The sequence below is a fragment of the Phoca vitulina genome, unplaced genomic scaffold (genome assembly GCF_004348235.1).
Source record: "Phoca vitulina isolate PV1807 unplaced genomic scaffold, GSC_HSeal_1.0 scaffold22, whole genome shotgun sequence".
Lineage (NCBI taxonomy): Eukaryota > Metazoa > Chordata > Mammalia > Carnivora > Phocidae > Phoca > Phoca vitulina.
In genome coordinates this window covers 15895519-15919477 of record NW_022589725.1, presented here as the reverse complement: position 1 = coordinate 15919477, position 23959 = coordinate 15895519, and the positions used below count along the sequence as shown (strand labels likewise).

The 23959-nt window shown below is 42.7% G+C and overlaps 1 protein-coding gene across 5 annotated transcripts in view; it reads right to left on the bottom strand.

Moving 5' to 3' along the window:
- PTPRA (protein tyrosine phosphatase receptor type A) overlaps positions 1 to 22084 on the bottom strand; it is a 156031-nt gene extending 133947 nt beyond the window's left edge. For 3 of the 5 annotated variants that reach the window (XM_032419987.1, XM_032419989.1, XM_032419990.1), the window contains exon 1: positions 21956 to 22082. The gene's annotated coding sequence lies outside the window, so the exon portion shown is untranslated. Of the gene's footprint in view, positions 1 to 21955 lie in introns of all 5 variants that reach the window. The other 2 variants (XM_032419992.1, XM_032419988.1) reach the window with 1 other exon arrangement.
- Positions 22085 to 23959: the final 1875 nt, after the last annotated feature.

Genomic DNA, 23959 nt, shown 5'->3' with positions numbered 1-23959 from the left:
CTCAGTGGGGAGTCTGCTCAAGGACTTTCTCTCTCTCCCTCTGCCCCTCCCCCACCCTCGCTCACTTGCGCACACATGCACACTCAAATAAATCTTTAAAAAAGAAAAAAAGAAAAACTGTATAAACAGAAGGATAAAGTGACAAAGATAAGGCAACTGTGGCCTAACTTAACATTAACAATGTGGAATCTGGGGGCATGTGGGCAGCGCAGTCAGTTAAGCGGCTGCCTTCGGCTCAGGTCATGATCCCAGGGTCCTGGGATCGAGCCCCACATCGGCCTCTCTGCTCAGCGGGGAGCCTCTCCCACTCCCCCTGCTTGTGTTCCCTCTCTCACTGTAGTCTCTCTTTGTCAAATAAATAAATAAAATCTTTTAAAAAAAAACCAAAAAAACAATGTGGAATCTGGGGGAAGGATATACTAGGCTAAACAGCAAATAAATATTAACAATTTCCAAAGGACTGAAATCATAAAGTCCTATCTTTAACCACAGTACAATTAATCTATAAAACCATTACAAAAAGATAACTAGAAAAACCTCATGTTTGAAAGCTAAAAGGCATACTTATAAATAACCCATAGATCAAAGAAGGAAACCACAAAGAAGTTAGAAAAGTCTGAACTGTATTTAAAAAAAAAATCCTACCAAATCCATACCAAAATATTAGTAATCTGATGCAATCAACACATAAAATAAAAAAGGTAATACAGTACATACTGGGACCCAATTGTGTTTAATGTTAAGAATTAATTAGTGAAAGGTAGTTGCCAGGGGATAGGGGAGGGAGAATGCGAAGTTATTGTTTAAACAGTACAAAGTTTCAGTTGTGGACGATGAAAAAGTTCCGGAGATGGATGGTGGTGACAGTAGCACAACAATCAATGTGAATATGCACGTTAAAATGGGGGCTCCTGGGTGGCTCAGTCGGTTAAGTGTCTGTCTTTGGCTCAGGTCATGATCCCAGGGGAAGCCTGCTTCTCCCTCTCCCTGCAACTCCCCCTGCTTGTGCTCGCTCTCTCTGTCAAATAAATTTTTAAAAATTAAAAAAATAATAATAAAATAAATAGTTAAAATAGGGACGCCTGGCTGGCTCAGTCGGTAGAGCATCCGACTCTTGATTTCTGGGTCATGAGTTCAAGGCCCCGTTGAGTAAATAAATTTCTTAAAAAAAAAAAAAAAAAAGTTAAAATGGTAAATTTTGTTATGTATATTTTACAATAAAAATTAGATAAACAGGGGTGCCTGGGTGGCTCAGATGGTTAAGCATCTGTCTGGCTCAGGTCGTGATCCCGGGGTCCTAGAATTGAGCCCTACATCAGGCTGCTTCTCCCTCTCCTTCTGCTGCTCCCCCTGCTTGTGCTCTCTCACTCTGTCAAATAAATAAATAAAATCTAAAAGAAAAAAAAAAAAGCAAAAATTAGATAAAACAATGAGCTTGAAAGAAAAAAATAAGTGTTTACTCCTAAAAAACTGATTAAGGTAACTCATATTGACAATTAAAAGAAAAATCATATGAATATCAATAAATGCAGAAAAAGCATGGGATATAATCCAACAACCATTCATAAAAAACTCTTTGCAGAAAAGGAATGGAACTTCCTTAATCTGATACATGGTATCTAGAGCCAAACCACCCTAAGAATCATAGGGTTAGATTCAACAGACTACCAGATTAGATAACACCGCATGGAATATAAAACCTTGCACCCTTCTTTTAAAATTCTATCACAATTATTTGAAATGTAAAAGACAAAAAAAGAAATCTTCTCTGTGCTAATATTGTTCTGATGTCAAGAACAATGACCTCAACAGAAAAACAGGTCTTCCAAGCTACTATTAGAAAAAATGGCTTAAGATCAACAACTTTTAAAATCAAAATCATAATTTGGGGCAGGAAGTTAATAGCAACAATTTCTTTAAATAGCAGAATTCTGTTTTCTAGAGTTACTTTTTCCAAAAGAGTTGTCCTTTTAGACTCACCAGAAAACTGTGCTGTTTGAAATTAAGCATTTCACAATTAAGATGTAATATCATAACTATACTTACTAACAATAACTGGGTACTTCATCTTTAACATTTCTGCAGACTAAACTCATTCAAATCATCCTCTCTTCAACTGTAGAGAAGTTTGGGGTCTGGTCTATCCATTCATTTGTAGGTGGGTACAGTTGACCTCTTTCTGGTAATCACCTCAGTCAGGCCCACAGTTGCTCCATGTCAAGACAGAGTCACCACCTATTCAAGGCAGTGTTGTCTTTTTTTTTAATTGAAGTTTTTTTTTTAAGATTTTTTTTTTTAGTTTATTTGCTTGAGAGAGAGAGTGAGAGAGAGCAAGAGAGAGGGCACAGAGGGAGAGGGAGAAGCAGACTCCCTGTTGAGCAGAGAGCCCAATGTGGGGCTTGATCTCAGGACTCTGAGATCATGACTTGAGCTGAAGTCAGATGCTTAACCGACTGAGCCACCCAGGCACCCTGGCAGTGTTGTCTTTAGAGTCCTTCATTTTCAAAGTAGGTTGAATTTGCCATTAATAAGCAATTGTAGTCATGATTTCAAAGTTCCTTTTTCTAATTCAATAAAAGTCAATAATGAGAAATGATGCACAGAAAACTGCCTTTCATTTGGGCATTACTGCCTTTCATTTGCGCATTTGTGGACTCTGGTTAGAATGAGCAAAGCTACAGCAAGACCTATAACAAAATCACTACTGGGACACCTGGGTGGCTCAGTCGGTTGAGGGTCTGCCTTCAGCTTAGGTCATGATCCCAGGGTCCTGGGATTGAGTCCCATATCAGGCTCCTTGCTCAGCGGGGAGCCTGCTTCTCCCTCTCCCTCTGCCTGCCACTCCCCCTGCTTGTGCTCTGTCAAATAAATAAATAAAATCTTAAATAAATAAAAAGGCAAACAGAGAACAAAATATTCTGTTAAAAAAAAACTCACTACTGTAGGGTTTATTGAATTTGAGAGATATAAATCCCTTTCAAAAGGAAAACAAGTCTTTTTTTTTTTTTTTAAGATTTTATCTATTTATTTGAGAGAGAGGGAGAGCAGAGGGAGAAGCAGACTCTCCACTGAGCAGACAGCCCGGTGCAGGGCTCGATCCCAGGACCCTCAGATCATGACATGAGCAGAAGGCAGATACTTAACCAACTGAGCCCCCCAGGTGCCCTGGAAAACAAAATTCTTTTTTTTTTTTTTTTAAGATTTTATTTATCTGACAAAGAGAGACACAGCAAGAGCGGGAACACAAGCAGGGGGAGTGGGAGAGGGAGAAGCAGGCTTCCCGCCGGGCAGAGAGCCCGATGCAGGGCTCGATCCCAGGATCCCGGGACCATGACCTGAGCCGAGGGCAGACGCTTAACAACTGAGCCACCAGGCACCCTGGAAAACAAAATTCTTAACACACCTCCAATGCAAGTTAAAATTTTAAATTAATGAACATAAACATAAAGCTAAGATACATAGCTTTGTATTTGAAACAAATTTACAAATTTAATATAAAAAATATAAAACTAATGAAATTCAAATTAATCATTAATAGATAACAATAGATTTAACTCTGAAATTAAATCACCATTCACAACATGGATATGGTGTAACAGGTTTTTTTTAGCTTGGCATGCCTAAACATGCCATATGCTATCAATTCCATCACTTTCTCATTCAAACAACTGCAATGAAGTTGCCCTATGTGCCCAGCACAACTTGTCCTTCCATTGGTCCCACAAACTACTTACTTACAAATTAAGAAGTATATAACCAATGATCCTAAAAATACAAACATAAGCACTGACATTGTGTGGCAATACTCAGATACAAGATAGGTAATCATTATATACTTATATTTCAGATTACTGAAATTTAAAAAACTTTCTCTCCAAAATATATCCAAGGACCCCCATTTGAGATACTGCAATACAGTATGACTGCAGAGGTATTACTGGAAACATCCTCCACCATATCACGCAATGCCCCTTTTAAGAGGAAAATACCACAAACCTTAGTGCCAGGAAAGTCTGTTTTTCACTACTGATGATGGTTTATAGCATGTAAGCCCAGTGAATCTCTTGGAACTTCTTTGGCTTGGCTACTTTAACTTGAGAGCTCAATACACAGTCTTCTTTAAATGACTGCTCAGGGGACACCTGGGTGGTTCAGTTGGTTAAGCAGTTGACTCTTGATTTCAGCTCGGGTCATGATCCCAGGGTCCTGGGATCGAGCCCCACATCGGGCTCCCTGCTCAGTGGGAAGCCTGCTTCTCCCTCTCCCACTCCCCCTGCCTGTGTTCCCTCTCTCACTGTCAAATAAATAAATAAAATCTAAAAAAAAAAAAAAAAGAAGGTATCCTTTCCACCAGCCATCCACTACCCCAGCCCCCAGAGGTAATTATTATTATTATTATTATTACCAGTTTCTCTGGTATCTTTCTAGAGAGCTTCTATACACACACACACACACACTGGTTTTTTTCTATTTCAGCAAATTACTTCAAATTCTCCTCAGGATGAGCTAGAACATAAGTACTTCCTTCCCTGGCCATAATATTTTAGAAATTACAGTGTTTTAGAATTAAGTAATTTAGAGATAGAAGGATCTTAAACCGTCAAGTTCCTTATCACTTTACAGATGAAGAAACTGTGACCCAGAGAGACTTACGTAAAGAGAGATGGCTAATTAGTATTGCCAGAAATAGAGCTGAAGTCTGCCAATTCCAAGTCCCTCTTCATCCAAGGGTACTCATATTCCTTCACATTTTCCATAATCATCAGGTGTTTAATCTCTCTTAACCATACGAAAGTGGAAGCAGGAAGTTCCCCTTGCAATGGATCTTTTCTCAGGGGGACAAAACACTGTTTATTTGTAAGTTGTTTAGTCACCATCTGTACAAACACAGATTTGTCCACATCAAATCCAACAATACAGATACATCATTGCTAATATTCTTGGTAATTTCCAAGAAACAAAGCTGAAATTTAGTGTAGACACACAGCCCTACAAATCATTAAAAGAAAAAAATATTATATTCTTGACCTCCGTATTTTGGTTTTAATCAATACCTGTTGCCTAGCACTTTCTCCCTCTCCCTCTGACCCTCCCTCCTGCTCATGCCCTCACTGGCGCGCTCTCTCTCTCAAATGATAAATTAAAAAAAAAAAAAAAACTAAAAAATTTTTAAAAAGAAATAAGACATGCTCATCAATAAATAATTGTCCTCAATAAACTACCAGGAAATTAGACATGAAAACAAGTAATTAAAATACACTGTGATCAAGAGTACAGTTGTGGGGTGCCTGGATGGCTCAGTAGGTTAGGTAGGCATCTGCCTTCAGCTCAGGTCGTGATCCCAGGGTCCTGGGATCGGGCCCCGCATTGGGCTCCCTGCTAGGCAAGAAGTTGGCTTCTCCCTCTCACTCTCCCTCTGTGTTCTCTGTCAAATAAATAAATAAAATCTTAAAAAAAAAAAAAAACAACAGTACAGTTGTTATGCCAATCCTAAAAGAAGAAAAATATGATCTCTGGGTGAATTCAGGAAACTTCACTAAGTAGGTGATACACCAGCTGGGCCTAGAAGAATAAGTAATAGTATGGTTGGTTAAGTTTTTGTTTAATGAATTCAATTTCAAGGAGAAAGATAAACTGAATCATAGACGTACACTCTTTGGCAGTTAGAGTGACAGTCACAAACCAGTAGCACAGTGTATTAAAAAAAAGAATTGAATGTGAACTGTTTTAGATAGGCCATGGAACCTCCAGTGTGGTATAGGACCCAGTATATCTACTTCTCTCATACACACTGCCTGCCTGGCCTCCAAAAACATTTGAGTTTGCATCCCCTAACTAAATGCCAAAGATAACAGGGATGGGAGGAGGAAAAAAAAAAAAGGCACCTCAAAAACCTTCTGAGTTTTAAGGGCATAATGGGGGTTTAAAGCTTCTTGTTTAAAACTATTTTCCAGTTTGGGAATCAGAAAATAAAACCAACAAAACGAAAAGATGAACAGGAAAAAGCAGGAAATAATAAAAAGACAGCTTTAGATGCTGAGCAAGGTTAGGCTCATTGAAGAGCTAAGTGAACTCACTTGTTGCCAAACTCAAGGTGCAAGTAAATATGAACTTGTGCCTCAGCAAAATTACATATTACTACACATTTTGAACCACCAACATCGTTCTAAGAACATTAACCTGCATGTGCTAATATGTGATTATACAATATAAATGTATAGATTATCACATAACATGGTAAGTGACTTGACAGAAATAAGCATAGGATTTATACATAGATCAGAGTCGGGCAGTCTGTAACATAATGCTCACTGGAGGAGGTAATCCTTATATAAAGAGTTTAATAAAAGTGGGAGACAGTTAGTCCAACCAAAGGCAGAGGATCTGAAGGAGTATAGCACAGTGGGCACAGGAAAAAGGTAAGATTAAAAGGCTAAGAGGGGTTGGACTACACAAGCTTGGTCTCATAAGGCATTTGGATTTTACCCAGAGGATTTTAAACTGGAGAGTGCTGTGATTAGATAAGGAAGTCAAAAAAGTACTCTTAGTAGCAATGTGGTAAATGACCTGGAACAAGGAAGTAATAATGAGTAGACATCTAGGAACCTGCAGCAGTCATCTCAGTGAGAAAAAACCTGAACTAAGGGACAGAAGGGATGGAAGAAATAAGGCAAATTTGAGAAATACTGAAGGTAAAACAGGAATGCGCCACTAACCGGATGAACATCATCATCCAAGTTTCCGGTCTGGGTTACTAGGTTGTACAACTCATCAAAATAGAGAATATAAAAATAACACATTTAAAGGAAGATGAGGGCAGTTCTGAGCCTGTTGGTGCCTAGGAAACAGCCCAATAGAGATAACCAGTAGTAGGTTGTTGGCTATCATCCAGTCTGTGCTGAGGACAAATTTTCTCCTAATTAGCAAGGAGCTGGAAGCTGAAACCATGGGCACAGGCATGTGCCTCCAGGAAGATTATGTAGGATGAAACACAAGAGGGCTGAGGATGGAAATATTTGCTAAGTCCAAAAGTGATCAGAGAAGAAGGGCCTGGGCGCCTGGGTGGCTCAGTTGGTTAAGCGGCTGCCTTCGGCTCAGGTCATGATCCCAGTATCCTGGGATGGAGTCCCGCGTCGGGCTCCCTGCTCAGCATGGAGTCTGCTTCTCCCTCTGCCCCTCACCCCACTCGTGCTCACTCACTCTCACTTTCTCTCTCAAATAAAATCTTAAAAAAAAAAAAAGCTTTAAAAAAAAAAAAAAAGAGAGAAGAAGGGCCTAAGGGAACTGAGGAGTGGCCACAGAGGTAGAGAAAAACCAGGACACTGTCACAGAACTTCTGGAAAGATAGTTCAGAGAGTAAATGTAGTTAATAACATTTTCACAGTCTTTTCCCTCTCTCTTCCCTCTCCCATCCCTTCTACATTTTCCCATTTCCTCCTTTATTGGGTAAATGACATTACAACTCTGGAAGAAAAAGATATGAACAACAAGAAGAGCTATATCAAACACACAGTACTGATACTTTTGGTTAAGTTAGGATATGTGGTTTTTACATGTGGGTAATTAAGATTCAGCTAATGAAAAGCACTGGAAGTCTTGAGAGAGTCTGCATTACTAAATTTGTAAGTTTAATTTCTCAGTATTGCTCAAGTGTTTAAGGAGATTCTGCTTGTTAAGGTGGTAACTGAACTATCAAGGACTAGTTGTGCTTGAGTATAAATGTACCTCAAACATCTAAGAAAATTTAATTTACTAACAAAGGAATATGGAGGAATTTAACCTGTTAAACTTGAATTAACATTAATTAAATAGTGAGTACAAGTTATTGCTCTTATTTCTATACAAATATTACAATGCTTATGGCACACCTGGGTGGCTCAGTAGGTTAAGCGTCTGACTTCAGCTCAGGTCATGATCTCGGGGTCCTGGAATGGAGCCTGGCATCAGGCTCCCAGCTCAGTCGGGAGTTTGCTTGTCCTTCTCCCTCTGCCCCTCCCCCTGTTCATGCCCTCCCTCCCTCTCAAATAAATAAAATCTTCTTAAAAAATTATAATGTTTACAAGTACAATAACAAGACTAAAGGAAAACTAAATTTTTAATTTGGCACTTAAATAAGTTGAATATTAATTTAAACCCAAGTAATCTTTTTTTTTTTAGATTTTATTTTTATTTATTTATTTGATGGAGAGAGACACAGGGAGAGAGGGAACACAAGCAAGGGGAGTGGGAGAGGGAGAAGCAGGGAGCCCGATGTGGGGCTCGATCCCAGGACCCCGGGATCACGACCCAGGCCGAAGGCAGAGGCCCAACGACTGAGCCACCCAGGCACCCCTAAACCCAAGTAATTTTAAGTAGTCCTTTCTGTGCACAAAAGCCCCACTCAGATGTTAAAAAACAGAAAAGTAAGCTGCTGTTAACCACTACTTGTTTTACAATAGCCTTCAAAACAGAACCTTTGAAAACTAAGTGCAACTGAATAAATATTATTTAAGCAATCTCTCCCACTAACATTGGAGAAACAACTGAACTCCACATAACCCCCACCACCCCTTACCCAAAGGTAAGAACAGCACATCCCAATCTGCTTTAACACCCCTTCTCATAAACATAAAATGCTCATACCCTCCTTTAATGTTAACTGAAATGTCAAACTTAAGAAACATTGTAAGGGGGGCACCTGGGTGGCTCAGTCAGTTAAGCACTGGACTCGGTTTCAGCTCATGTCATGATCTCAGGGTCACGAGATCAGGCCCCAAGATGGTTTGTCACTCAATGTGGAGTCTGCTTAAGATTCTTTCCCCCGGGATGCCTGGGTGGCTCAGTTGGTTGGGCACCTGCCTTTGGCTCGGGTCATGATTCCAGGGTCCTGGGATCGAGTCCCGTGTCAGGCTCCTTGCTCAGTGGGGAGTCTGCTTCTCCCTCTGCCTGCCGCTCCCCCTGCTTGTGCTCTCTCTAGCAAATAAATAAAATCTATTAAAAAAAAAAAAGATTCTGTCCTCCTCCCTCTGTCCTTCCCCCTACTCAGGTACTCTCTCTCTCAAAGAATAAAATCTTTAAAAAAGGGGGGAGGGCACCTGGGTGGCTCAGATGGTTGAGCGGCTAACTCTTGATTTCGGCTCAGGTCATGATCTCGGGGTTCTGGGATCAAATCCAGTGTCAAGCTCCATGATCAGTGGGGAGTCTGCTTAAGGATTCTCTCTCCCCCTCTGCCTTCCCACCCCCACGCTGGCACACGCACTCTCTCTCTAAAATAAATAAATCTTAGAAAAGAAACACATTGTATGGGTGTGTCTTATTTCTGGAAGGTTTCACAAGTTTCCTAGTACTTGGGGATGCCCCCTGGAAAGGGGAACTTAGAAGACGGGGAAGAATTACCTTTTATTGTATATTTTTAGTACACAATAAAAATATTGGAATATTTTAACATGTACATGTATTATTCAAATGCATACATGATTTTAAATGAAGCCAAATTTAAAAATACAAACACTAACTAAAAAATATAAAACCAAGTTTTTTTCTTTTTTCAAAAAATGCTTTTTCAAACTTGCCTCCTCTCCACCATAGACAGCCACTATTGAGAATCACTGCCTTAGAGGTTCACAACTGCTGCCAACAGCACTATTGCTAACTGGGTACGAACTACAAGAAGAAAAAGAATCTTCTATGACTTCTATCAACTAGTAGCAAAGCCCTGGGCAGGCTAGCACCCCAGACTGAGAAAAGAGAAACACCAGCTGGAAGTCACTGTGAATTTAGCCTCTGTTAACATATAAGCAGGTTGAGGCGGGCAGTAAGGAGCACTGGAAAGCAGTGGTCTCACAGAGAAAGTAGAGAGAGGCACTGAATGAGGGACTGGCCTCATTCCCTGAAAGGTGGGTAAAGCATTCACATCACTGGAGACATGGAAAGGACCACCAGGAGAACAGAACCATCCCTATAAAAGCTCTGCCACCCCTCCCCCAGTTCCTTTTAGAAGAGTTGAAGTCCTGGAACTATTCCACATTGCTCTGGTAACAGTACTGCTGGTACATCAATGGAAGACATTCTCTTTATTAACGGGTAGTATTAATGTATTTACAGTATTATATTAAGCCACCGGTCAACCAATGTTTGAAAGCTAATTGCTGGTTAAGCTACTTGTCAATCAATGTGTGAGAACTCCCTGCACCAATTCAGAGCTACCAGGTTTCAAGTTCTTCCCACACACAGCAGCTCAGTTCATTAACAATCATCGCTCCTAAAAAGCCTGGGTTCTGGAACCCTACTAACATTTCTAATGCTTAAATCATACTTATCCACCTGGGCTGCCTGGGTGGTGCAGTCGGTTAAGTGTCTGACTCTTGATTTTGGCTTGGGTCATGATCTCAGCGTCATGAAATTGAGCCCTGCGTCAAGCTCCGAGTTCATCACAGACTCTCCTTGAGATTCTCTCTCTAAAATAAATAAATAAATCTGTCTAAAAAAAAAAATACTTACCCACCTATCTCCATCCCCACTCCCCCGACCCCAAACCAGTCCAGACCACCACCATTCCTGGCCAAATCTGCTCTAACAATCACCAGATTAGTCTCTATGCCCTGTCCAGTTCATTCTCCACAGTAATGACAAACCTTCTGACTACAAAACAGCCAATCAATCCATGTGCACACCCCCAACAACTGCTCACCTATAAATATGACAAAGGTACTAATACATGTGAATGTTACAAAACATTCATTTTCAAAAGTACAAAATAATGATCACAATTATGGTTTTTATATGGGTAAGTATATGGTAAGTATAAAAACTACTGCTATCACTAATATATTAATATTAAACTTATTTTTAAAATATTAGTGTGACCCATATAATTAAATATTTCTCACTATGCTTGAAAAACCTCATCCTAATACTTTGTAACAGAGCAATCTAAAAGTTGGTCTCAAGTCAATACTTGGTTTTAATGGCTATCATAGTCAAAAAGAAACATGGGATCAAAAGGAAGGAACGCTATGGCAGTGCTTACTAAATCACGGTATTTACGGGGTTTTCCAACCCCAACCATTATGGATATGGATATCCAACCATATCCAACCCCAAACATTTTCCTTTAAATCTGACTGGCAAATGTCCATCTTCCCTGATGTAATTAATTACTCTTGAAAACTAATCAGAACACATTAATTTCTAACAAATGAATTTGAAACCCACTAAAACTATTCACTTGGAGTATTTTAACTTTTTACTATGGAAAATTTGAAACATACACAGAAGTGCTGACTCTATAATAAACTCTTTTATGCCTATTAACCAGCTTCAGTAACTCAATATATGATAAAGTATCTATAAACGTCTAAACACAATGAATTATTTTTTTTCAGAGAGAGAGGTAAATACTTCAGTACTTATCTCTAAGAGCAAAGAATCTTTCCTCTTAATATATTATCATACTTTAAAGTGATTGTTTAAAAATCACCTAACAGGGTGCCTGGGTGGCTCAGTCAGTCGTTAAGTGTCTGCCTTTGGCTCAGGTCATGATCCCAGGGTCCTGGGATCGAGTCCCACACTGGGCTCCTTGCTCCGTGGGAAACCTGCTTCTCCCTCTCCCACTCCCCCTGCTTGTGTTCCTTCTCTCACTGTGTCATTCTCTGTCAAATAAATAAATAAAAATCTTGAAAAAAAAATCACCTAATATACAGATGATATTCAAATTATTCGCAATGGTTTCATACTTTTTTTTTTTTTTTTTTAAAGGGACGCGTGGGTGGCTCAGTCGATTAAGTGTCTGCTTTCGGCTCAGGTCATGATCCCTGGGTCCTGGGATCGAGTTCCATATCAAGCTCCTTGCTCAGTGCAGAGCCAGCTTCTCCTTCTGCCTGCTGCCCCCCTCCTTGTGCTCGCTCGCTTTCTCTCTCTCTCTCTGACAAATAAATAAAATCTTTAAAAATATGTCTTTTTTTAAAAGATTTATTTAAGTAATTTCTACACCCCACATGGGGCTCAAACTCATGACCCCAAGATCAAGATTCAGATACTCTTCCGACTGAGGCAGCCAGGCACCCCTCATAAATATCTCTTTGCAGTTGGTTTGTATGAAACAGGATCTAAACAAGGTCTACACATTAATTACACTGAGTGAATAGGTCTCTACTCTCTTCTAATCTGTAATAATTCCTCCATTTTTTGTGCATTTATTTTGAAGTAACTGGCTTTGTTCTTCCGTAGAATTTCTCACATTATGATTTTCTAATTACATTCTGTAAACTCATAGTTAGATCTAGAAGTTCAATTAAGAGTCAGGTTTGATTTTGTAGGGGAGAGAGTATTTCATGAATGGTGTTATATTTTTTCCTATTGTATCACACTAAAGGAATATAAGGTTTGGTTGTATCCACTTTGGAGATAACATGATTGATCAGAACATTGTCAGTCTGATCCTTCTATTATTATAGAGTTCCCTAATGGCTTTAGCAACCACTGATGATCAATGTCTAGGTACTTTATTTCATTAGATCACTTGGAATTTTTTTTAGAAATACATCTGGAGATTTTTATCAGGTAACAAATTTATGTTTCCAAGTTTTTCATGTGTAAAATTATGAGAGTTTTTATAGGTATAACAAAGTAACAATGAGCTCATGAGTCATCGGGGAAATGCAAATCAAAACCACAATGAGATACCACTTCACACCCACTAAGACAGCTATAATGAAAAAGACAGAGGGGGTGCTTGGCTGGCTCAGATGGTGGAGAGTGCTTTTTGACTCTTGATCTTGGGGTTGTGAGTTCCAACCCCACACTGGGCGTGAAGCCTACTTAAAAAAAAAAAAAAAAAGAGTAACAAGTATGCTGATGATATGGAGAAACTGGAACTTTTGTGCATTGCTGTTGGGAACTGTAAAACGATGCAGGTGCTTTAGAAAACAGTTTTGGCAGCTCCTCTACAAATTAAACAGTTATTACCATTAACCCTCCTAGGTACCATTCCTAGGTATATACCCAAGAGAAACGAAAACATATGTCCATCCACACAGGAACTTGTACATGTTTGTGACAGCACTATTCCTAACAGGCAAAAAGTGGAAACAACCCAAATGTTCATTAACTGATTTATGGATAACAAAATTGGTATATTCATACAACGGAACATTATATTATTAAGCTACAAAAAGCAATGAAGTACTGATACATGCCACAACATGGATGAACCCCAAAAACATTATGCTAAGTAAAAGCCACATACTGAAGGATTCCATTTATATGACATGTCCAGAATAGGCACATCCACAGAGACAGAAAGATAACTGATTGCCAGAGGCTAGGGAAAAGGGCTGAATGGGAAGTGAAGCTAATGGGGGCAGAATTTCCTCTTGGGATAATGAAAATGTTCTGAAATTAGATGGTGGTGATGACTGCACAACTTCAAGAATATACTAAAAACCACTGAACTGTACATTTTAAAAGAGTGATTTAAGATTTATTCATTTGAGAGAGACGAGTGAGCAAGCACACTCGCACAAGTTGGGGGGGCCACAATCTCATGACCCTGAGGTCATGACCTGAGCCAAAACCAAGAGTCAGACACTTAACCAACGGAGCCACCCAGGCGCCCCTAAATGGTGAATTTATGGTATGTAAAATTATATTTCAATAAAGGTATTTTTTAATTACTAGGAAAAGGCTATTGCACAGCATATTTCTTTTTAAGAAAAAAAGCAGTTACTTTTCAGTCAGTTAAAATAACTTCACTTGAAGAGACAGATTAAGGATATTAATTTTTCAAATAATATTTGCCAAGTAGCACACACAGAAAAAGTCAAATTTTTTATAAAAGAAAAATGCATAACATCAATTTTACTTTACTACAAGATAGCCAACATATGATAATCTGCCTCAATAATCCATTAAGTGGCAGTGAATGAATTTCATCCTTTTATTCAGTCAAAGCAACTGTCTATCTGTAGTTCACATTTAGACAATTATTCCACAAAGCAATGTTATTAAGGCAGTCATTTACTATTAAGAATGTATCTTCTCCAGTACAACCTTCCTCCAGTAGCTCACAAAAGATGTGATTCTGGGGGGGATTTAGTTATTAAAAGAAAATCTAGCAAATATGAAGACATGATAGAAGCTTCTATACTTTTATAACTACATATATAGCAAACCCCCCACACTGCAAAATTTGTCCCATTATTGTTCAAATCTTCAGCAACATTTTCTATTCCTCATACAAGAGTATTTGCTGAAAAAGGTAAGCATTTTGGCTTCTTGACATATTGTTTTGCAGTCTTTTTTTAAAGCAAGCCTTTTAGGGGGTGGGGTGCAACAGGAAGAACCTGTCAATGGTATGTGCCTTTCTGTCTTTCGTAAGAACAAGAAACCTTGGGGCGCCTGGGTGGCTCAGTCAGTTAAGTGTCTGCCTTCAGCTCAGTGACGATCCCAGGGTACTGGGATCGAGCCCCGTATGGGACTCCCTGCTCCGTGGGAAGCCTGCTTCTCCCTCTCCCACTCCCCCCGCTTATGTTCCTTCTCTCACTGTGTCATTCTCTGTCAAATAAATAAATAAAATCTTTAAAAAAAAAAAAAAAAAAGAACAAGAAACCTCAAAATATATACTTTAAACACTAGGTTAGTAAAATTGTGTAGAGCATCTGACTGAATAGCCTATGACTTTAAACATCACTGGAAAGAGAAAAATGCTGAGGTCCTCTTTATGCTCCATATGCTTAGTTTTCAAATGCCCTGGTACTAATGACAGCCTTGTATTTTATTATTTTATATCACAAGGTTCTACACACTCTTAAGATTCCTATTAATGACAGAGGATGTAAATGCATGTTTCAAATAGGCTTCCTGATACTTTCTAACGTAATAAAAGCTGACTTATTTAAACTGATTTAATAGCTCAGTGACAGTTTATAATAGGAGTTGAACAAGGATCAGCTCCGCCATTGTTTGTTTCTGCTTGCATTTCTTCAGTCACTGGTTTCTTTGCAGAAATTGTTTTAAGCCACTTGTCCATTTTGTGAAGGTTTAATTAAAAAAAAAAAAACATAAACTAGGTAATATAAACTGTTACCAATGTTGCAATACACTGAAAGGAAATGTATGATTATGGCTGTGCTTGCTCACTGCAGAACCCCCTTCTCTTCCTTCAGGACACCCAAAATTCACAGTAACACAGTAACAGTGACTTACAGACCCAATTCCTAAATTTAATGTTTTACCTTTTTTTTTTGATAAATAAAAAGCTCTAAAATTTCCCCCAGCATCCCAATGAGTCATCGTATCTACCTCGCTTTGAAAACTACCGCTCTAGATTGCAGGCACAGTGAACTTTTTACAACTGCAAATCAGATCAGTTCACTCTCCTCCTTATCATCCTATAATGGCTTAGCTCTGCCTTCAGGATAAAGTCCAAAATCCCTGCATCTTATACAGGGCCCTCAACTCTGGCTCCTGCCTCTCTCTAGTCCAGTGGTTCTCAACCCTGGATGCATATGGGAAACACCTAGGGACTTAAAAATATTTATACATTCTCAGGTCCCACCTTAGACCAATTAAATCAAAATACCTGGAGGTGGGGTATTTGCATCCCTGATTTTTTAAGTTCCCCAGGTGAATCTAAAGTGCAGCCAGTGTGGAGAACTGCCCCTCTTACTCACCAAGGTCTCAATTAGGCCTTGTTACTCCAGATGTGATCCACCCACCAGCAGCATCTGCCTCACCAGGGAGCTGGTTAGTAATGCAGAATCCTAAGTCCCGCCCCAGACATACTGAATCAGGACTTGGCATTTTAACAAGGTCTCCAGATGGTTCATGTGAACATTAAGTTAGAGAAGCAATGCCCTTAGGTACCAAACCCCTTCCCAGCTCAGGGACTTCATAAGTATTGTCTAACATCGAACCTCTCTGGCATTAGCCCACAAGTGGAAAAGGACAGACATCACATTCATGTTACTCTGGGATATCCCCAGCTCCTGGCACAATGTCTACTATTTTCAGTTGAACATCTAGTCTTACATTTCATATCAACATGATCTTATCCTAAATTTCCACATTTCTGACCTATTAACCATGTCTTTCATCAAAAACAAGTTTCCTTTAGATACGTAACTCTTGGATACTATAAATTAAACCTAATTCAAAGTACCATTATATTTCGGTTGAATTAATAAAATAAAATATTAGGTTGTGTTTGTAATAGTACTGGTCGGACTGTCAGGAAACAGGGCCACATAAATTGTTGATGGTGTTATAACTTAGTTCAACCTTTCCAGATAGCAATTTGGCACTGGAACTGTAACCTGACTCAGTGAACCCATTTTAGGGGCAAGAGTCCAAGAAAATAATCCAAAAGATGTATTTGAGCAAGGATGCTCAAAAGTACCATTTATGGGGCACCTAGATGGCTCAGTCAGTAGAGTATGCAACTCTTCATCTCAGGGTTGTGGGTTCGAGCCCCATGGTGGGTGCAGAGATTACTTAAAAATACAATCTTTTTTTTTAGTTCTTTCTTTCTTTCTCTATTTTAAAGATTTTATTTATTTGACAGAGAGAGACACAGTGAGAGAGGGAACACAAGCAGGGGGAGTGGGAGAGGGAGAAGCAGGCTCCCCGCTGAGCAGGGAGCCCGATGCGGGGCTCGATCCCAGGACCCCGGGATCATGACCTGAGCCGAAGGCAGACGCTTAACGACTGAGCCACCCAGGCGCCCCTTATTTAGTTATTTTCTTAAGGCAGAGGGTGGGGTCGGGGGTTGTGCAGAGGGGGAGAGAGAATCTTAAGCAGCCTCCACGCCCAGTATGTGAGACTGACACAGTATTTGGCGGGGACAGACACACACCTGGGTGGCACAGTCAGTCAAGTGCCTGACTCCTGGTTTCAGCTCAGGTCATGATCTCATGGGTTGGGGGATCAAGCCCTGGGTCAGGCTCACATGCTGGGCATGGAGGCTGCTTAAGATTCTCTCTCCCTCTACCCCTTCCCCCCTCCCTTCTCATGCCAGTACATGCCTACTAACTCTCAAATAAATAAATCTTAAGAAAAAAGTATAATAGTAAAAAGGATAAAATAAAGGAAAAAATTTAAAAGACTGTACAAACTAGTTATCAGTGCACAGATTACTATTCTGTGATTTAAATTAGATACATAAATGAGTAAATATAAAATATTTTATGCTAGGGGCGCCTGGGTGGCTCAGTCGTTAAGCGTCTGCCTTTGGCTCAGGTCATGATCCCAGGGTCCTGGGATCGAGCCCCGCATCAGGCTCCCTGCTCCGTGGGAAGTCTGCTTCTCCCTCTCCCACTCCCCCTGCTTGTGTTCCCTCTCTTGCTGTGTCTCTCTCTGTCAAATAAATAAAATCTTTAAAAAAAAAATATTTTATGCTATTCAAGAATACAACAATCATATTCTGTATGTACTGATTATAAATACAAAAAAAAAAGCTATGCCTGTATACTGACACAAATGGATGTGAATTTAAAGTAAATACAGGGGCACCTGGCTGGCTCAGTCAGTAGAATATGTGTCTCAATCTCAAGGTCTTCGAGTTCAAGCCCCACCTTGGGTGTGGAGCCCACTTAAAAATAAATAAATAAATATAGTTTGCGCAGGGAGACAGGCTAAATAGGTGATGGGGATTAAGGAGTCCACTTGTCGTGAGGACCACCAAGTGACGTATGGAAGTGCTGAATCACTATACTGTACACTTGAAACTAATATAACACTATGTAACTGGAATTAAAACTTAAAAAAAAAAAGCAAATATAATTTTACATTTAGTAAATTCTCCTTTCTATAGAGAATATATACATACATATTTTTTTTTAAGATTTTATTTATTTATTTGACAGAGACAGAGACACAGCGAGAGAGGGAACACAAGCAGGGGGAGTGAGAGAGGGAGAAGCAGGCTTCCCGCAGAGCAGGGAGCCCGATGCGGGGCTCGATCCCAGGACCCTGGGATCATGACCTGAGCTGAAGGCAGATGCCTAACAACTGAGCCCCCAGGCGCCCCACGTATTTCTTTTTTTAAGTTAACTCTACACCCAACGTGGTGCATGAACTCATGACCCCAAGATCAAGAGTTGCATGCTCTACTGACTGAGCCAGCCAGGTGTCCCTACAGAGAATATATTAAAACAAATTCTGAGGCACCTGGGTGGCTCCGTTGGTTAAGCGTCTGACTCTTGGTTTTGGCTCAGGTCATGATCTCAGGGTCATGGAGATCGAGCCCCACGTTATGCTCCACATTCAGCATGGAGTCTGCTTGAGATGATCTCTCCCACTCCCTCTGCCCCTCTGGCTCATGCGCTTGCATTCTCTCTTTCTCTAAAATAAATAAATAAATCTCTTTACAAAATAAGTTAGTAAAAATAAAACAAATTTTAATGTTGGGTTATTTATGGGTTTGCTGTTCAGTTTTATTAAGTTAGTGCTATATAGTGCTATTTTTGTTGTACTCAGACTCACTAAAAAGACATTTCTTCAGCTCTGGTATTTGGGAACATTAGTTACTGCATTAGAAGTAAAAAGACAAGATCCGTATTTGGTCAGCTTCCTGCTTATAACTCAAATTCACACTTCACCTGCATCTCACTTTTTCCACATGAAGGTGGAGAAAAATAATGCAACAATATTTACAAATCAACTGAGTGCCTCCAATGAAAGGTGCTGGGCAAATACAAGTATCAGAACTGCTTAAAAAACCACCACCACCACACTGACAAGTCACACAAGTCACTTATCCTTCTGAACCTTAATGTCTCCCTTTGTAAACTGAAAGAAATCAGTTAAAATCACATGGGAGGAGATTAGTGAGAGAAAAGTAGGCATATGATAGCCGAAAAAGCATCCCAGGTGATCCTGATGTATACTCTGATGAAGAACCACTGAGTCCCATTCACAGTTTTTGGGAGGAGAATGATTAAGTCAGTACAAACACCTTGAAAGGGCAGTGATTTGGCTATAGGTCTGAAAATTTTAAATGCATATATATCCTTTAACCCAGTAATTTCACTTCTAGAAATATATTGTTCAGGTAACTTTACACATGAGCTCCTTACAAAGTACTATGTACAAAAACATCCATTGTAACACTGTAAAAGAAAAACCTGGAAACTTAAATATGGTTTAACTTGAAGACTAGTTACAAATTATGGTGCAACCACACAATGAAAAAAGTAAAAAATTGTCAACAGGAAGAATGAACAGCTTTATATCTACTAATATGGAATGATTTCCTAAATATGTTAAAAAGGAAAAAGGTGTGACTGGTATGTACCATGGGGGGAGGAATATGGATAGGTAGACTCATGTTTATAAAGGAACAGTGTCTATGTAAGGCCACTGAAACGAAACTCCAGTCATCTCTGGAGAGTTCAGGGTAAGAGGGAGACTTATTTTCCTCTATGTTCTCTTTTATACTGCTGGAGTATTTTCTCTTTCTTACCCCCCCCCCCGCCCCTTTTCTGCTAGAGTGTTTTCTCACATGTATTTATCTTTTCCTGAAACTGAGGATTCTCTCAAGGCCTCCCTCTGAGTCTGAGGCTACAATTCCATCTCTGTAGGGCCTCAGCATTGCCTCCAAATCGCAGGGACATCAGCTTCTGGCCCCACACTGCCCCTAAATAACTTTTCCAAAGCCTAGTCAGCCCAAGGTTTCTGTCTTTAAAATCCTCCAGTGGCTCTCCACTGCCCAAACTTGAAAACAGCACATACAGCCCTGCAAGCTCACCCTACTCTCATCTCCCACCCTTCTCCCCTCTACCCAATCCAGTTGTTTTAACTTCTCCTGGTTCCCCAAGGACAATGGACTCCTTCTTTCCTATATCCTGTCTACGACACACAAACTCATATGAATCCTCTGTGACCCAAAGGCCCCCCTCCCAGGAAAGGAATGCTCTCTGTACAGCCTGACAGATGTTCTGGAACTAGACGGCCAAGATTCAAATCCTGACTATTCCCTCATGTGCCCCCTATATGGCCTCAGTTTCGACCCTTGTCAAATAGGAAAAAGCCCTGACTGTTCAAAGGATTAAATAAGATAATTCATGGAATGAATTTATTACACGGTCTCTCACAAGGCAAATAAAAGACAATAGTTATTATCATTATTACATTCCCATGGCACTTGTGAGGTATTTGTATCCACCTGTCCTGCATTAGACTGTGAGCTCCTAAAAGGTAAAGATTTGACTTCCATGCTTTTATGTTGTATCCCAAGCACTTCGCCTGGCAAATAGAAGGCACATGAACGCCTTTACTTAAATCAGATGATTGGCTTTTCTGGTTCTGAATTTCATCCAGATGGTAAACAAGTGGCTACAAGGTACCCAGGAACAACCTCCTGGATCCCACATGCCTTAAAATGCATCTATTAGCCAGGCCACTTGGGGCAGGCAGAGGTGAAAAGAGACCACGGGGCTTTGAGGCTTTCAGAGACAGTCAAGCAGATTGGAGACCATCGTGATAGGAGACCTGCCGGTTCCTGCCCGCTGACTACTTATGGGGACTGGGTGAGATGGACACGGGGAGATGGGAAATCTGAGATATTAAGCGTCCAAGATGTGCCAAAGACTCCAAGCAGGCCTTCAGGAAACACTCAGGAAAAGATTGTCTCAGCAAGTGGGTACCTGGTAAACAGAGAAGAGACATACAGGGGAAGAGATGGGATAGGACCTACAAGACAATGGAGAGGAAGAATCCTCTTAGCACGGGAGATGGAAAGGTAAACAAGACAGAGCTCCTGGCCTCAAGAAGCTTCTCAAATCAGAAGGCCTTTAAAGACAGAGGTAGAGCTTGGCAGATAAGGGTGGGGGAGGAAAAAGGATCACACAAGCAAAGGCATCCAAACATGGTGAAGAGGCAGTCAAGCAGCTCTGAATGGCTGGGGATGAGAGAAAGGAGAATTGAAGGATTAAGCTAAGACTAAATTGAGGCAAGATCGTCCAGGGCCTTGTATGACTTGAGAAGACATTTTGGGCTTCATTCATCCCACGGGAAAAGGGAGAGCGAGGAGTTTTTAAGTAAACAAGTGACAGCATCAGATCTGTGTTTTTTGAAGGAGTGGCCAGGCAGGAAGATGTTCGCCCATCTTCCACCCTCAGTTCTCTCCTCGCCCACCATCTTCTGGTTCTAGGCTGCCTTAAGAGCAAGCAGGTGGCCAATGAAGACATCTCCTGGGAAATGTGACTGGTTCTAGAGCACGAATCCCTACCCTAGGTAAAGGTTTCTGAACACATTTATCTCGCCTAAGGAGGCTTTGAACATTCCTCTTTTCCAATCTTACAAACATCATCACCGAGCTCAAAAACAAAAACAAAAACAAAAAAGCCTCAGCTCTGCCATTATTATTTTCATCTTCAGGAAATACAATTAGGAACCAATTTTCCAAAAAACAATATTCTTTATTTCATTTACCAAAAGTAAAAAGGAAAGGGATCTGCATTCCCAACTGGCTCATTCCGAATTCTGGGCGGCTCTGCGCCCCTATTTCCCTTCTTAAGCAGCCTCGACAGTTGGGAGTGGGCGGAAAAGAGAGGCGCCTGGGCCAGGGGCCGGGTGGGGGGGGTTGGTTAAAGGAAAGAAAAGTTGGTCTCCGCAAGAGCAAATTTTCTCATGCCAGGAGTTTTCCTCTTTCTTCCCATTAAATGGACCTGAGCAAATTCTGTTCTCACTGTTCCAAGTTTCTTCTTTCAGAATGAACTATGGCAGCGCCCTGGCCTGGCCCCAGGAGGACGCACGCAAAGTTCCCGGGCAGTCGAGAGGGGTCGGCGCCCTGTCCGGCACGTTTCCGGGGACCCCCCTACGGACAGCGCAAGGACGCGGGGTCCGACTGGAGCCGCCTGATGGGTTCTGCCCAGAAAAGAGGGCCTGGGGCTCCGGCCAGCGACCCCTGCCACCCGCGCCCGGGAGCCGCCCCCCCCTTGCGGAGCCCACCCGGGCGGCGGCGGCCGCGAGCACTCACCGAGTCCGGCGCTGGGCGGGACCGCTGGGAACGAGGACGGCGGCTCCGCGGCGGCGTCTCGGCCCGCCACACGCCCTCAGGGCCGCCGCCCGGCCCGCGGCTCGGAGCTCCGCGGCGGCGGCGGCGGCCTCGCCTCCATGGCGAGGGAAAGCGGCTGACGGGCGACTGGGCGGGCGGCGGTGATGGCGGCCGCGGCCCAGGGTCCGAGCTGGCTGGCGCGCGCGTCTCTGTCAGCGCCGCACTCGCCGCAGCCTCGCTCCCGACCCGGCCTTGGCTGTAAGGTGCGTCCTCATTGGCGGTTCAGAGACGGGCGCTGGTTGGCCCACACCGAACGGGCGTCTCCCGGCCCTCGCGGGCCCCGCCCTTGCGCGCCTCCGAGCTCGCGTTCGCACGCTCGCCTGAGGCGCTGAGCCGGGTCTCACGGTCTTTTCGGCTCCTGCGCCGCGTGGGCGGTGTGCGTGCGCCCCACGGCAGCCGGAACCTTGGGGAAGCGGGACCCCGGGAGCGCTGACCTCCCGTGCACCAGCGCCGTCCGCCTCTCTACAGTCCCAGCCCCCTGGACGTGGGCCTTCTTCCCAGTTTACAGATGAGGAAACTGAGGCCAAATACGCATTACACCAATGTCTAGAGACCAGGACTGCCTGGAACTCAAAAGCGGTCTTTCCACCTCTCTCTCCAAATGTATTCCTTTCCAACTCCCTACCCACCCCCCACCCCACCCACCCCCGCCCAGTTGCTGCAAAGTATTCAAAGGATGTAGGCTCTCTTGGGGAGAGGAACCTGCGAAGCCCCTAGAATGATCCTGGCACCGTAGGTGTTGCCTTACATCAAGTCAGCTCACGCCATCCCCACCCAAGCCCCCAGGGAAATCTCTCCCACTTTCTAGATGCGCCTACCAGGGCCTGGCTTGCCATAGAGCCGAGTACAAATACGACACATGGTGCTCTGCGGTGAGGGTGTTATTTGCGATAGGACAGAGGGGAGGGGAGGTTCAAAGCGCAGAGGATCCGGAGATGCGTCCCGCCCCTGGGGCCGGGGTCGGGGTCGGGGTCGCGCGCGGACCTCTTCCCCAGGTTCCCTGCCCTACGTGTGGTGCCCCAAAGCTATGCGTAAGTCTGTCCCGCAGCTGTGGCTTCCCAGGCTACGGGACTTGGGCGTCCGCGGCTGAAGGCCGGTTACACGGTCGTGGTGGGTGGCGGGTGACACACTCTTCCTGGTTGTGGCCCCCACACGAGGTCCCTCGGACGCTTCGGGCCCCGCTCAGGGCGAGTGGTTGGGCGTGCATGCTGGAGACAGATTGCACAGCAGTGTGCAAGCAGAGTTTCCTGGGGGGGACCCTTAATCCCGGACGCGGAGTCCGCGCCGCCTGCGGTGGGTGGTGCGCCCCAGGGGAAGTCTGTGGCCGGCGGCAACTCTTCTTCATGACAAGGGGTGCCTGGGGGTACATTTTGGTGCAGAAGGAGCCCACATCGGCAACTATTTCCTCGGGGTTGGTGCCCCTATCACCTGCAGTCCCCACCACCGCCTGCAGTTGGGGCGCCAATTTAGGACTCTATGCACTCTCCCTTCTCCTCATTTGTGCAATCAGCGAGTGTGTGCTGAGCTGAGCCAAGGCCTGGAAATACAGGCAGCGGTGGCCTCCTTCAGGCTGGCCCCTCCCAGGCAGGGAAGTTCCTTCTCTAGCCGGAGTTGTGTCTCTTGCTTTCAGCAGCGCCACAGGGGTCACGAAATGGCCAAACCCTTGGCGCCTCTGCCCGAGAAACACTCCAGCCCAAAGGCCCAGAGGCCACATGCCCAGTCTCTTGTTAGACCCCAAGAGCAATGAGGACAGGTTCTTCCACACGTTTCCCAGGAAGTCCCAACTTAATCTGTCTGCACACCGAAAGGAAAACGGAAAAGCCTGAACTCAAAGCGTTTAGAAACCCTGAAAAATAGGGCGCCTGGGTGGCTCAGTTGGTTAAGCGACTGCCTTCGGCTCAGGTCATGATCCTGGAGTCCCGGGAT